Below are 12,664 nucleotides of genomic sequence, written 5' to 3' on the forward strand. Positions count from 1 at the left end.
CACTTATGCAGAATTATAAGACATCTTATATTTGAAGGGTTTTTAGCACAAAAACGCAACGAAAACATAAATTTAAATATTAAAAAAAACCGAAACCCTCCGCAAGATCCATGCAAAAAATAATATTTAATTCGTAGTTCGGTATGTTTACCTTAAGAAGCTTTACGTTAATGGAAAGATGGAGGTCTTTAATAGCGATCCAAGAACGATGAACGGAGATCCCTAACAGCTGCTCCTCAAGTGTGAAGCACTCCACCGGTATCCACCAAGAGTATAATGTGATGGAGGAGGAAGAGGTTGAGAGAATTAGTTGCCTCCCTCTTGTTCTACTTTAGAATTAGGGTTAATTATTTGGGTTGAGGCAAATAGGGTTTATAATAGTATATTTATAGGAAAAAATTTCAGCTGAAAATTTTCCATAAAATATTATTATTATTAACCCTTTAATTGATTATTCTTATTAACCAATTAACTAATAATTAAAACACCTTTTAATCATTAATCCCTTTTCTAAACACTTTAGAAAAATAATTCTCTCACTTGATTTAATTTCTAAAAGTAAATTCTTAATTAATAATATTAAGAATTAATTAAATCTCATTTAATCAATTATTAAATCTGCTAATTAATTATTTATTTCATAAATAAATAATTACCAGCCATTATTAATTAATTCCTCTACCATTAAATTATTCTCTTTTATGGTGTGACCCTGTAGGTTCAATATTAAGCCGGTAGTAGAAATAAATAATAATAAAACTATTTTATCATTATTTATATAAATTCTCTAATTCATTAAATATGATTAATTAATAAATTAATCATATTTATTCTACATCGTGAGGGATACTTCTCAGCATATCGCGACTATCCGGATAATACAAATTCACTGCTTAGAATACCAAGAACCTATTCAGTGAGTAGTTACCGTACAATCAATTCCTTCTACCCTGCAATGTCACGATTAAATACAAGGCATGAAACTTGTGTCAAGCCTATCTTATTTAATCATTTGCTTTCCCATTCACTATGCTTAATTCTATTTAATGTAAATTAGAAACTCCTTTCTAATTTCATTCACTCTGGCCATAGATTCCTGAACTAGCATAAGTGGATCAGTATTGAACATTCTCTTCCTTCACTGGAAGGGGTAGATCCTTTATTGATCATACACTATCTTCGTGTACAAATTCCTATACTCAGTAGAGCCCTTATAATTATCCCTGGAGACTAAGAACTAAACCAAAGCATAGTTCAGTGTACACAAGATGACTATGATGACCTCAAGTCTAAGGATACTTGTACAACTATCACTATGTGAACAACTGCTGACACATGAGTAAACTCCATCAGTTGTTCAGCTGTGTGAGTCATGTTCAGTGAACTTATTCTATAATAAGCACCTACATACTAGATATAGTGTCACCACACAAATGTCTATGAGAACAGACATCCTTCATAATGAAGCAAGCATAGTATGTACCGATCTTTGCGAATTACTAATTACCAGTTAGTAATCCTACGACCAGGAAATATTTAAGTTTAGAGTTATCATCTTTTAGGTCTCATTATTATGATCTCATCATAATCGATAAAAAGCTTTACTCTAAACTATGGTATATCTTATTTAAACACTTAAATAGATTAAGCCCGCAATAAAACCAAAACAAGTCTTTTATTAATATCAATGAAATCAAAAAAAATTACATACAAGTTATTCCTAAATCATCATACATGATTGGACTTAGGACACATCTCGTTCAATATTTACAATTAATCAGCCTATTCTGCATATCTAATAATAGTCAACATGACTCATATGCTACTACAGGATCTATACAAAGTTGTTCACAGAAATATGTTACAATACTTATTGTTACATAAGCTACTCACTCGATGGATGTCAAATCATCATCCGTTAGGACTATATTGAGTCATCCTTCGGGACTATATTTGATCATCCGTCGAGTGCTACATTTTTCACTAAGTTAAACCTACTAAGGTGTTTTGTTAATCTAATCATCAAGTTCACAACATATTCCCAACAATCTCCCCCAATTTATGCCTACTAAAATTGTAGCCATAAATTAAGAGAAACTTGATGATAACAAAACACCCTAAAAATACAGATTTAAAAGGTAGTAGATAAAACTAAAAAGTGCTGCATAATTTACTGAAAAATTTACAAGACAAAGTTGACAAAGATTTGCTCACAATCATTTTCAAAGTGCTCCTCTAGTATGAGCAAATTGATCTATTTCCTTGATTGTCTGGATTTCTTCCCAAGCCTCTTGTTGTTTTCTTCTATTTGATTTTGGAGCTGTTTGTGGAATTCAAGTTCATCAGATTCTGAGAGATCTAGCATTCCTTGCATTTCCAGAAGAGTCTCATTGCTAGAGATGCTCAACTGGTCTTCTAATCTGAAGAATCTTCTAACTCCCTTATCATCCATGAATTCCATCAGCCAGTAGGACCTTAGATGCACTCTACTCCCTGTGTAAGGAATAGTTAAAGTCTTTGGGAGTGCATCTTTGGCTCTAATACTCCTCAGTTCTTCAATCTTCTTTAGAACTAATCTTCTAGCTGTCACATTGAATCCAAAGTTCTTTTTGAAGGATGAATAAACTTTTATCAGTACAGACTGGCTCTATTAAAGAATCCTGTGAAGTGGCCATGTTATCTCTTTTCCTCCCTTGTACTTGAATACTATCCTTTCAGGTAGATTCCTGTAAGCATCAATCCCTCTAACTTCTTCCAGTTCATCTAGATAGAGGTTTATATCAGAGAATTCCTTGATGTCACAGATGTACATGATATCTCCCTTTTTGACCTTGGTTTGAGCTTTGGTTAGGGACTTGGATCTGAGAGTTGAGGGTTTCACTTTCTTGATTTCCCTGATCTTTGTCTTCTTTGGCTTCATGAAATGAGGTAGATTAAGTTCAGGAATTGGTAGACTATCCCAGTCTATTGGCTCATCCTTTGGAATGATAGGTTCACCATAGAAATTCTTGGATGGATCTATCTTGAATTCTTCATGTGCCACAGAGGGCATGGATGTTTGAGTTATTGTAGAAGTAGACTTTTTGGGAAACTGATCTTCCAATCCTTCTTCATTAAAGTTCACTTTTCTCTTAGAGTGAAGTTTGTATCTAAACCTTCTTTTCTGCCGTGATTCTTCTTGCATTTTTAGATCCTTAGATCCGGTGGTTTCAGATGATTGTTCAGGAATTTGTTGTGTGGGTTTCACAGCTTGTAACTTGGCCAAGATAGCAGCTTGCTCCTTCTTTTGTTTGAGCCTTTTAGCATCTAGAGCAGCTTGCTTCTTTTCTTGCTTCAATCTTGCCTTTTCTTCCCTTTTTGCTTCAGCAAATTGAGGGTGTCCAACCACCACACAAATTTCCTCACCATTTCTGAAAACTTTGGCAATTCTCCTTTTCAATACTGAATCAGCTGGATCCTTGTAGAATGCAATAGATCTTGACAATAGTTTCTTCTCATCAGGCTTTGGTGTCTTATACATTGTGTCCAAAGGGTTCTTTAGTGAAGATTTTGGGTAGTTCACCTTTGGCTTCATGATTAAATCTGCCTTTGGGGATTTGATGCAGGATGTTTGGCCTTTTCCAGATAGTTCATGCTCATATCATTCACAGAAATTTGCCTGACTTGAGAGTGATGAATGACTGATTTTTTTGGCTTCTTTGCTAGACCAAACTTCTTTTGAATATCCTCATCAATTTTCTCCCGGTTTATTGGACTAAACTGCTTCTTCTCAGCTGCTCTCAAAGTGGTTGCTGCTTCATTTATCAGATCAATGCTATCTTTGGTTGGTGGCTTTGTGAAAGCGAATGTTGGCACAATTGCTTTACTCACTTGAATGTTAAACACCTTTTGCTCCCCCTCACCCCTAGAACTCTCTTTCTCCCCCTTTTTGTTATCATCAAGCTGAATAGAGGAGGAGGTCTATTTGTTGTGCTTGGTGTAGATGGATTGCTGTAAGAGAAGCTTCCATAACAACCATTCTTTTGTCCAAGGAATCCACCTTGGTTGCAAGATCAGAGTTTTTCCTGAGCTGTCTTTTGATGTCTATCATTGTTGTCTCTGGAAGTCTAGCTTCCAACTTGTCAGACATGTCTTTCTTAAGTTGATCAACTTCATGTTTGATGAGGGAGACATTTTGACTTTGTTGGTAGCCTGATATTTGCTGTAGTTGGAGAGATGCAAGATGTGTTTGCAGAAGCTTCTTGGTGCTAACATCTGTGGATGATTGAAGTGTAAACTGTGTTTGGCTGATAAGTTGGATGAGTGTTGTCTTGAAATAGTGTTCATCACACTGCTTTGAAAATGCCCAAGATGGCATGCCTGATCTTGAACTAGGGCCTACTTCTCCCCATATGTCCAATGGCTCTTCTTCACTATCTCCACCCTCACCTCAAAAGAATTTTTCTGAACCACCAGTCTCATAATCAACATCACCAGCTGTTGAAGGCAAAGCTGTGATGGCATCCTTAGCTCTGTGCATGGACTGTATGGTGTGCACCAAGTTTAGCATCCTTTCTGCATTGTCATTGCCCTGTCCAGCTAGAAGTTGATATGCTGGAATAGGATGAGTAAATGTCTCAGCATCTAAGGAGGTAGAATCTATAACAACTTGAGTTTGCTGAGATAGTCCCTCCCTTTCTGCATCCTGGACATTCATTGACTCACTTACAATAACATCCACCCTTATGTCTCATGTACCTGCATTTCTCTCATTATCTCTCTTTTCTTGCATCAAGGTCTCACCTTGGCTCCCCACCCTCACACCCTCACCTTCACCATCTAAGGTGGGACTCCTCACACTCACTTTTGCCAATCCTGAAGAAATGGACTGCATTGGATCACTCTTTTTCTTTCCTTTTTTCTGGGAGCAACCCAGACTCTCACTCAAGTCACTACCTTCCCTCAATTCTAATAGTGATTGCATAATTACTAAGTCATCTGTACTTGTAACTATAGTTGAACTTTGGAGTTGTGCAGAGACACCCGACGGATGAGAAATATCCATCGGGTTAGTAATTTGACTATCCGACGGATGACTGCTGTTAGGCACATCCGTCGGGATACAATCACTACTCAACGGATGAACAATATCCATCGAGTGAGTAGAAATGAATGAGTGTGGAGTGGAGACTATTGTAGACTCTGTGCAGATTGATGAAATTTTTGGCACAGATGTCTCAACAGTCTCAGAAAGAAATGGCAAGTGAGCCAACAAATCATCTAGAAGATGATGCTCACTTGCATGGATTTTTGGCTTCTCCAACAGAGTTAAAGATGGAGAATTTGGAAGTGATGTGTTTATCATGTCAACATCCAATGAGTGTGTGGGAGAATTTGATGTATCAGGTGCTTCAATAATAAGAGATTTTGGCTGTGACTCCATATTTGTTGGAGCCACATCAACCTGACTTTGAGAAGGTGCAGTGACTGTGTCTTTAGCACCAGTTTGCACAGTGTATAATCCCTGTGCATCCCCAAGGGTTTTTGGTTTCTTCTTTTTGATATATGTTTGGGGTGAGCTTGTGTCCCTTACCCTTTTGGCTTGTGCTCTTAGCTGAGAGCTTTGTTCAATAGTCACATCCTTTTGGGAGGATGTAACTAGTAATGAGCTTGAATCCTTTTTAAGCACTGCAGTTTGTTGAGAAACTGCAGTGTGGCTAGGCTGGGAAACACTCACCTCTCCAACCTTATTCTTAGGGCTTCTTTGATTTTCACCCTGTCCCTCACCTTTCTTGCCCACCTTCACACTCCCCTCTTTAGGTTTGGTGGATTTTACAACTGATTTCTTTTGAGAGAAATCAGAGGGGGCTTTCTTTGTCTTTGTTTTTGAAACTTTGGTTTTGGTAGCTTGGGTAGGCATTTGTCTGGTCATTGACACAGATGCCACTGCTACACTAGAATGCAAAGAAATGTTTGAGGTTGGAAGAGTAAAGACAATTGAAATTACCTCACTTACCTGAGGTGCCTCCATTACTGGAAAGTAGAAGAGTAGCACCCCTTTGTGGTGATCTGCTCTATTGAGATCTGCAATAATTCTTCTTTCTTGAACCCAACAATTTAACTTGTTGGTTGGGTTCTCAATCACAATGTTCTCAGAGAGGTGGTTAGCAAGCATCATGAAAAATCTAGCATAATACACACTCTTACCCCTCTTATTGAGCTCCCCTAACTTAAACCCCAACTCAAACAAGACTAGATCACTAAAATTGAAGTATTTATCAGTTACTAGCATGTAAAGCATGTTGAGCATGGAGATATTAACAAAATTAAAATTGCTAATTTTGCCAGAAAATACTTTAGTAACTACATCACACAGATAACTCCATTCTTTCCTAAGACCCAATCTCCTAATTTCACTTAATTTAGAGATGGTGAGTGCATAACCCATTGAGTTTAACATGTTAACAATATCAGTGTTTGTGTGTGGAGTAGTGACAGTATTATCAGGAATCTTAAAGCATGCTTTAACAATGTTACTATTAACACAGAATTCCTTACCTTTAATAGTGAAAGTGATGGTCTTGTCAGTTGAGTTGTACACTGCAGTTGTCCACATTTCCTCCACAACCTCACAGTAGATAGTGGGAGACTCTATCATGGCATATTTGAGCTTACAACCTTGCACAAAATCCATCATTTTGTGGTAGTTGCCAGATTTTTGAATCCCCTTGTTCACTAGAGCCGTGAAATTGTTCTTCTCATAGATAAAGCCAGTTTGAGACATGATTATCACTACAGGTGCCATTATTAGAGGTTTGGAATTTGTAGAGAGAAAATTTGCTTTTGAGAAGAAAGAAATTAGAGCAATTGAATCTTGAGAATGATAAAAGAAATTAATAAAAGTGAAATTGCTTTTATACTATCTCAGAAAATAACTGTCAAAAATAATAAAGTAAAATAAAGTGACCAATAAAAAATACCCAAAATAGCCGTTTAAAAATAAACTGTAAAAATTCCATCACTTATCCGTCGTGTAATGCTTACAAACTGTAAGTATACTCGATAGATAATGTTCAGAGAATTAACGGCTAGGATTGAGACACTTCAACGGATGAGGATAAATCAGTTATCCGTCGAGTTATAAAATATTCCAGAAAAATAATTGATTTTTTTAGGAAATTGTATTCCGACGGATGATCGAACTCGATGGATAATGATCATCCGTCAGGATGTAAATTTTGACTTAGCCAAAATCTCATCCAAAACTGAAAAATCAATTAAGTTTCTGTCTGTATTTCAACTTGCAAAATATCTGAAAAGATTCAAGAATAATTAAGCATACCTAACTCACTTACCAACCTTGAAAAGGTGGATTCATCCAGTGGCTTGGTAAATATATCTGCAAGCTGTTTTTCACTTGAAACAAAACGTAGTTCCACAGTACCATTCATTACATGTTCTCTTATAAAGTGGTACTTGATGTCTATGTGCTTTGTTCTTGAATGCTGTACTGGATTCTCAGTGATGGCAATTGCACTTGTGTTATCACAGAAAATGGGAATTCTTTCCACTTGCAGACCATAGTCTAGCAATTGGTTTTTCATCCACAAAATTTGTGCACAGCAACTGCCAACATCAATATATTCAGCTTCTGCTGTAGAAGTAGAAACTGAATTTTGCTTTTTACTGAACCAGGACACAAGCTTGTTTCCTAGAAATTGACAGGTTCATGTTGTACTTTTTCTATCAATTCTACAACCTGTATAATCTGCATCTGAATAACCAGTTAGATCAAAACCAGAATCTCTAGGGTACCAAATGCCAAGTTTTGGTGTACCTTTGAGATATCTGAAAATTCTCTTAATAGCAATTAAATGAGATTCTCTAGGATCAGCCTGAAATCTAGCACAAAGACATGTAGCAAACATTATATCTGGCCTACTAGCTGTTAAGTATAGAAGTGAGCCAACCATGCCTTTATAACTTGAAATATCCACAGACTTTTCAGTAGTGTTTAATTCAAGTTTAGTTGCAGTGGCCATGGGAGTTTTTGCAGATGTGCAATCCATTAGTTCAAACTTCTTTAAAAGATCATAAATGTATTTAGTTTGACTAATGAATATTCCATCACTAACTTGCTTATCTTGCAAACCAAGAAAGTAAGTTAGTTCTCCCATCATGCTCATTTCATACTTACTTTGCATCAATTTGACAAACTTTTTGCAAAGTTTTTCATCTGTAGAGCCAAAAATAATGTCATCTACATAAATTTGAACAATTATGCTAGAGCCATTAACATTTCTAAAGAATAAAGTTTTGTCTACAGTACCTCTAGTGAAGTGATTCTCTAAAAGAAACTTTGACAAAGTGTCATACCAGGCTCTAGGTGCTTGCTTCAATCCATAGAGTGCTTTCAAAAGATAGTATACATGATCAGGTAGATTTGGATCTTCAAAACCAGGAGGCTGACTAATATAGACTTCCTCCTCCAAATCTCATTTTAGAAAAGAATTTTTGACATCCATTTGATAGACCTTGAAATTGGCATGGGCTGCATAGGCTAAGAAGATTCTGATGGCTTCAAGTCTTGCAACAGGAGCAAAGGTTTCATCAAAATCTATTCCTTCTTATTTACAATAGCCCTTAACAATCAATCTAGCTTTGTTCCTGACTACTATGCCATTTTCATCCATCTTGTTTCTAAATACCCATTTGGTGTCTATTGAATTCTTTCCTTTAGGCTTGGGTACCAGTTTCCAAACATTGTTCCTTTCAAATTGGTTTAGCTCCTCCTGTATAGCTAATAAAGCTTCTTCTACCTTCTTTGGTTCTTCCTTAGATAGGAACTGCTATATAGACATTCTTCTTGAGTTGCTCTCATACAATTTAGATTGCACAAAGGTTTAGAAATTTTGGAGAAGTCCTTGATGAACCGCCTATAGAAACCCGCATGACCAAGAAAGCTGTGGACTCCCTTAACAAAAATTGGTGGAGGAAGGTTTTCAATGACCCCCACCTTGGCCTTATCCACCTCAAGACGTTTACTAGAGACCTTGTGCCCAAGAATAATGCCCCGTCGCACCATAAAGTGACATTTTTCCCAGTTAAGAACCAGATTGGTCTCAACACACCTTTTAAAAATGGCGCCAAGATTTTGCAAGCACTCGTCAAAAGAATCATCGAATACAGAGAAATCATCCATGAACACCTCCACATTCTGACCAATCATGTCAGAGAAGATAGCCATCATGCATCTCTGAAATGTAGTACTCATGCCCAGCCAATCTGTCAAGCATCTGATCAATAAAAGAAAGAGGGAAGTGATCCTTTCTTGTGGCTTTGTTCAGCTTCCTATAGTCCATGCAAACTCTTCACCCCGTGACTGTTCGAGTAGGAATGAGCTCATTCTTCTCATTAGCAATAACTGTGATACCTCCTTTCTTCGGCACATACTGAACTGGACTCACCCAAGAACTGTCAGATATGGGATAGATGATCCCTGCATCTAGCCACTTGAGAATTTCCTTCTTCACAATTTCTTTTATTATCGGATTAAGCCTTCTTTGTTGCTCAACCGTTGTCTTACTTCCTTCCTCTAGTAGAATTTTATGCATATAATAAGAAGGGTTGATTCCCTTGATATCTACTATAGTCCATCCAATTGCCGATTTGAACTCCCTCAGAATTATCAAGAGTTTTTCATCATCACTACCTGAAAGGTCAGATGCAATAATAACAGGAAAAGTAGATGCATCACCTAAAAAAACATACCTTAAGTGTTCAGGCAACAGTTTAAGCTCTAATGTAGGATCTTCCTCAATAGAAGGCTTGAGTCGCCCCTCAGCATTTTTTAGGTCTGATATTCCAAGGCATTCTCTTCCAAGGAGAAGCATTCAAATATTGCAACTACCCATCACTTTCGTCATCTACGCTACCTGAATTCCCCAACAAGGCATTCTCTAAGGCATCAGACCTTAGCATTTGATCAAGTTCTGAAGTAACTACAGAATTGACCAACTCCACTTTTAAGCACTCCTCATTTTAAGTTGAGAATTTCATGGCATTGAACACATTAAAAGTCACATCCTGATCCAGTACTCGCATGGTAAACTCACCTTTCTGCACATCTATCAAGGTTCGGCCCGTAGCCAAGAAAGGTCTTCCCAAGATTATGGGAATCTTCTTATCCTCCTCGAAATCAAGAATTACAAAGTCTGCAGGAAAGATGAGCTTGTCCACCTTGACCAAGACATCCTCCACAATGCCTCGTGGATATGTAATAGAGTGATCGGCCAACTGCAAGGACATATAAGTAGGCTTTGGATTAGGTAAATCCAAATTTTTGAAGACACACAAGGACATCAGATTGATGCTAGCTCCCAAATCATATAAACACTTGTCGAATGACAAGTTTCCGATAGTGCAAGGAATAATGAAGCTTCTAGGATCTTTAAGCTTCGGAGGCAACTTCTGTTGCAGCACAGCACTGCACTCCTCCGTGAAAGCGACGGTCTCTAAGTCATCAAGCTTCACTTTCCTAGAGAGAATACCTTTCATAAACTTCGCATAACTAGGCATCTGTTCAAGAGCTTCATCGAAAGGTAAATTGAAATGAAGTTTCTTGAACACCTCCAGAAATTTCTCAAACTGCTTATCTAGCTTTTTCTTTCGTAGCCTCTTAGGAAAAGGAGGTGGAGGATAGATCTGTTTCTCCCCTGTATTACCCTCAGGAGGAGTGTGTTCCACAGTAGTCTTCCTTGGTTCCACTTCTGCTTCCTTCTGCACTTCTTCCTCAGCCACAACTTCATCTTGCGAAACTTGAGATTTTTCGGGATTTGCAACCTTCCCAGACCTCAATGTGATTGCCTTAACCTGCTCTTTAGCTTCCTTCTTGCCTGGAACTTTCGTGTCACTAGGTAGTGAGCCAGGTTGATGATTCAGCAAGGCATTGGCAATTTGCCCAAGTTGATTCTCTAAGGTCTTGATAGACACCGCTTGGCTCTTGCACATGAGCCTCAACTCCTCCAATTTAGATTTTTCATTAGACCGTTGTAGCTGGAGTTGTTGTCATGGTGCGTATTGTGGGTGCTGAAAACCAGGGGGGTTGTATTGCTTTGCTGCATACTGCTGATAAGGCTGCTGAACCACATTCTGAGTAATTCTCCATCTAAAGTTAGGATGATTGCGGTTGTTGGGATGATAGGTGGTCGGAACAGGCTGCTGCGACCTCTGAAAGTTGCTCACAAACTGAGCTGATTCACTAGAAATAGCACACTGCTCCATCTCATGGGCACCAGCACAAAGCTCACAGACACTAGTGATCTAATGAACTCCATAATTAGCCAATGAATCCACCTTCATTGTCAAAGCCTTAAGTTGAGCAGCTATAGCAGTAGCTGCATCTACCTCCAGAATTCCTGCAACCTTGCCTTGAGTTAGTCTCTGAAAAGGGTTCTGGTATTCATTAGCAGCCATCAGTTCAATCAATTCATAAGCTTCATCGTAGCTTTTATCCCACAAGGTTCCTCCTGATGCTGCATCAAGCATGGGTCTAGAAGTAGCACCCAAGCCATTATAGAAACAGTTAATGATCATCCAGTCAGGCATCCCATGGTGAGGACACTTCCTTAGCATCTCCTTGTATCGCTCTCACGCCTCACACAAAGACTCTCCAGACTGCTGCGCAAATTGAGTAAGGGCATTCCTGATTGCAGCAGTCTTCGCCATAGGAAAGAACTTAGTAAGAAACTTTTGAGCCAAATCTTCCCATTTAGTGATAGAGCCTGGTGGTAGAGAATGTAACCAGCTCTTAGCTTATCCCTTAGAGAGAATGGGAAAAGCCTTAGCTTAATAGCATCTTCGAAAACTTCATGGAACTTGAAGGAGTCACAGATCTCGATGAAATCTCTGATGTACATGTTGGGGTCTTTATAGGAGAACCCCCAAACTGAACTGAATTCTGTATCATCTGAATCGTGCTAGCTTTGATTTCAAAAGTGTTAGCCGCGATGGCTGGTCTGACAATGCTAGACTGAAATCATTGATCTTTGGCTGAGAATAGTCCATCAAAGCCTTTGTATTCACTTCTGGTTCACCCATTGCAACAAGAGCTTCTTCTTCTTTCTCAACTAAGATTTCTTCTTTAACTTTCTCCTCTGCTTTTTCCCGTGTTCTCTTTCGAAGTTGAGAACGCGTTAGCATACACGCACTCTAGAGTACCTAAAAAAGCAACAAACGAACAATTAAGTAAAATATCCGAGTCAATGAACTTTAACGAACACTGATGTCAAGCACATAAACTAAAAATTAACACCGAGTCCCCGACAGCGGCGCCAAAAACTTGTTAGGAAGAAAATACGCGCTAATATTCATGCAAGTATACGTGATCACAAGTAATATAGAATTAATTCTAGTCCATTCCCACAAAGACTGGTTTAGGTTAATTTTAATCTATGTACTTATGCAACAATGTTATGGTTATTATTCAATGCTAAGATGATCATAATTTGAGAGTGTTTATAACTACGATTAACTATAGATTATGCTAAAGAACTTAAACTAAGAGATTAAAAGAGATTGATTACTATATGACATAAACATGGGATTCTAACTTCATTACTACTTCATTCAATAGCCTCTTTGTTATTAACCTTAGCATGCAATGGTGATGATACTAATCAGATAA

General features: G+C 37.9%; 1 non-coding gene across 1 annotated transcript; it reads left to right on the plus strand.

Annotated features, from left to right (window-relative positions):
- Positions 1 to 11,584: 11,584 nt before the first annotated feature.
- LOC141682362 (small nucleolar RNA R71) lies at positions 11,585 to 11,691 on the plus strand. Its single transcript, XR_012559763.1, has one exon. It is a non-coding gene; the product is annotated as a small nucleolar RNA R71 (small nucleolar RNA).
- The last annotated feature ends 973 nt before the right edge of the window (positions 11,692 to 12,664 follow it).

Source organism: Apium graveolens, chromosome 8 (assembly GCF_009905375.1).
Source record: "Apium graveolens cultivar Ventura chromosome 8, ASM990537v1, whole genome shotgun sequence".
Taxonomy (NCBI): Eukaryota; Viridiplantae; Streptophyta; class Magnoliopsida; order Apiales; family Apiaceae; genus Apium; species Apium graveolens.